General features: G+C 39.6%; 1 pseudogene; it reads left to right on the forward strand.

The window, feature by feature from the left end:
* Positions 1–643: 643 nt before the first annotated feature.
* Positions 644–2308, forward strand: LOC112924411 (G2/mitotic-specific cyclin-B1 pseudogene; annotated as a pseudogene).
* Positions 2309–3740: the final 1432 nt, after the last annotated feature.

The following is a 3740-nucleotide window of genomic DNA, read 5'->3' on the forward strand; positions in this document are numbered from 1 at the left end:
GTGTTTCTATGCATTTAAAGCAGGTACGTGGTATGTCTTCTATGTCAGGTCAGTCCATCATATCTACCACATTTTTATTACTTGGGAATTTTTTCTTTCCTTGAAATTACATCTATATTTTTTGCTTCTAAATTCTCCATTTACTGGCTTTAATATTCATTGCTTCAGGGCAAAGTAGATAAAGTTCTACACCAAAGAAGTGTGTAGAAATGCTAAGTGGAATTTTTAAAACACTCAGCAGGCACCACATTCTGAAACCAAAGCACTTTTGATTCTTAAGGGCTAGGACTTCAGAGGAAAGTTTTTGTTTTGATTTCTAAAAAGATTTAGTTTGGATCATCAAAGCCAAAGCCTATATGACAAGAGCATAGACATTATAAAAGATAAATGGTGAACAGAGCAAAATGCAGAATATGACATCAGTTCCTCAGAAGCACAGAAAATACTTGTCAATCAAAAAGTCAATATATCAACAAGGGAGCCTCTGCAGCAGGATGCCAGGAAACCTTGTAAGCAAGAGCCACAGATAGACCACCCAAAATAGGGAGACCAGATGGGGATTCAGCTGAGTCTCAAAGAACCATCAAGCCTATGAGAGCCAGTGATGCCTGGGATATTAATCCAGTCCTACTCACTTCCAGATATCAGGTGACAAGCTACACCATCAGCAGAAGTAAGTAAGGAGAACCAGAAGCCCCCTCTTCCACTACAGTGATAATGGCTAACATTTACTGAGCATCTACTATGTTTTAGAACCTGTTCTAAGCATTTACATGCTTTATCTATTTAACTCTGATAACAATCTATGGGTTTAGTAGTGTTATTGCCTCTGTTTTAAAGATGAGGCAATGAGGGTGTGCCGCGGAGGAAGGGCTGTTTATCTGTGGAGGGTTCAGGTCCCCTCGCAGGTGGCTCCCGTGGTCTGCTTCTCCCCCACTGAGCTGCCACCTGGTGGAGAGGAAGCCAATGGCGCTCTGGGTCACCAGCAACACAACTATTGTTGAAAATACGGCGAAGATCAGTATGGCAGGCGCAAAGCGCATGCCTCTGGCCACTGCTATAGCCTCCAAGCCCCGACTGAGGCCAAGAATTGCTTTTGGAGACATTGGTTACAAAGTCAGAGAACAACCACAGGCCAAATTGCCTCTGAAAAAGGAAGCAAAAACTTCGGTTCCTGGAAAAGTCATTGCTAAAAAAATACCAAAATCTCTGGAGAAGGCACCCGAGACTGTGCCTGTACCTGTGCCAGAACCAGAGCCGGAACCTGAGCCCATTAAAGAAGAAAAACTTTCTCCGAGCCTGTTTTGGTTGATACTCCCTCTCCAAGCCCAATGGAAACATCTGGATGTGCCCCTGCAGAAGAATACTTCTGTCAGGCTTTCTCTGATGTAATTCCTGCAGTGAATCGTGTGAATGCAGAAGATGGAGCTGATCCAAACCTTTGTAATGAATATGTGAAAGATATTTATGCTTATCTGAGACAACTTGAGGAAGAACAAGCAGTCAAACCAAAATACCTACTGGGTCGTAAAGTCACTGGAAACATGAGAGCCATCCTAATTGGCTAGTACAGGTTCAAATGAAATTCAGGTTACTGCAGGAGACCATTACATGACCCTTTCCATTATAGATCGGTTCATGCAGAATAACTGTGTGCCCAAGAAGATGCTGTAGCTGGTTGGTGTCACTGCCATGTTTATTGCAAGCAAAAATGAAGAGATGTACCCTCCAGAAATTGGTGACTTTGCCTTTGTGACTGAAAATACTTAAACACCAGATCAGGCAGATGGAAATGAAGATTTAAGATCTTTAAATTTTGGTCTGTGCTGCCGTCTAAGCCTGCATTTCCTTTGGAGAGCAGCTAAGATTGCAGAGGTTGATGCTGAGCAACATACTTTGGCCAAATACCTGATGGAACTATCTATGTTGGATTATGATATGGTGCCCTTTCCTCCTCAGATTGCAGCAGGATCTTTTTGCTTAGTGCTGAAAATTCTCGATAATGGTGAATGGACACCAACTCTACAATATTATCTGTCATACACTGAAGAATCTCTTCTAAATGTTATGCAACACCTGGCTAAGAATATAGTCATGGTGAATCATAGGCTTACAAAGCATATGACCATCAAAAGCAAGTAGGCCACATCTAAGCATACTAAGATCAGCACTCTGGCACAGCTAAATTCTGCGATAGTTCAAGATTTAGCCAAGGCTGTGGCAAAGGTGTAACTTGTAAACATGAGTTGCAGTACTGTAATATCTGCAAATAAAATTGGCACCATGTGCCATCTGTATATATTATATGTTACCTTACTTACTTTTAGTAAAGTTTGTGGTCCTTTTTAACTTCTTAAAAACTAATAAAGATGAAGCAATTAAAACAGAAAATTTAAGGTTGCTAGAATTTGATAGATATTTCCTTTGTATCCAGACACTTCCTTTATATCCAGACACTGCTGAAGGAAAAAAAGTGAGAAGATAGTCCTTGAAAAGGATTAAAAGCCAGATGGATATTTGAATTTGAAAATAATTTACATCCTGAAGAAAATTACCCGCCCCAATAGTTGAGTTTTTCCGGAGAAACAGAGTGTATGCATGTGCATGTTACACTAATTAATTAAAATATGAAGGAATTGGCTCACACAATTATGGAAAAGTCCCATGATCTTTGTTTGCAACTGGAAACACAGGAAAACTGGTGGTGTAGTTCCAAAGGCCTGAAAACCAGGAAAGCCATGATGCAAATCCCAGTTTGAAAGGAAAATACCAATGAGTTGGCTCACACAGTCAACTATAGAGAGAAAAATCTCCTATACCTTGCCTTTGTTCTGTTCAGGCCACCAACACGTTATATGAGTCTTGCCCACATTGAGGAGGGTAATCTGCTTTACTCAGTCTACCAATTTAAATTTAATCTCATCTAGAAACACCCTTACATGCCTACCCAGAAATAATGTTTTAACAACCATTTGAGGATCGCTTGGTCCAGTCAGGTTGACACATGAAATTAACTATCAGAAGTTTACCCATAGGGATGCCTGGGTGGCTCAGCGGTTGAGAGTCTGCCTTTGGCTCATGGCCTGATCTGGGGTCCTGGGATTGAGTCCCTCATCGGGGTCCCTGCAAGGAGCCTGCTTTTCCCCTCTGCCTATGTCTCTGCCTCTCTCTGTGTGTCTTTCATGAAAAAGTAAAATAGTAAAAAAAATGTTTACCCATAAAATTAACCATCGCAAGTCCACCCCTTGTCAACTTGTCAGCCATATACATTACGTTAAATCATACTTAATCTCCAAATAAAGACAACATAAGGCCATAATTTCACCTAACATGATACAACTATTCTGCTTGCAACTGAAAAGCACTAACCTCTTCCTCAATAAAGGAGATAATGTCCTTAAATAATGGTTACTCTTTTCCTTCATATCCCATAACATAAATTATGATGTAAGATCAATAATATTTTATAAGTCTATAATATGTCATGAACAGACAATGAGAGAAAAAAGAAATTAGAGACATTTGATAATATATATACACAATACACATACACAAGCATATTTATGACAAAATAAGGGGGAATACTCATAACAATTAAGTCCATATTTTTAAAAACTGGTCACATGGTCATAGCAGGTATTTATAACTACCTTGTTCCACTACCCATTCTGTAGTCCCTTTGTCTTTATTTTTTTTTAAAAAGATTTTATTTATTCATGAGAGACACACATACACACACA

Source organism: Vulpes vulpes, chromosome 3 (genome assembly GCF_048418805.1).
Source record: "Vulpes vulpes isolate BD-2025 chromosome 3, VulVul3, whole genome shotgun sequence".
Classification (NCBI taxonomy): domain Eukaryota; kingdom Metazoa; phylum Chordata; class Mammalia; order Carnivora; family Canidae; genus Vulpes; species Vulpes vulpes.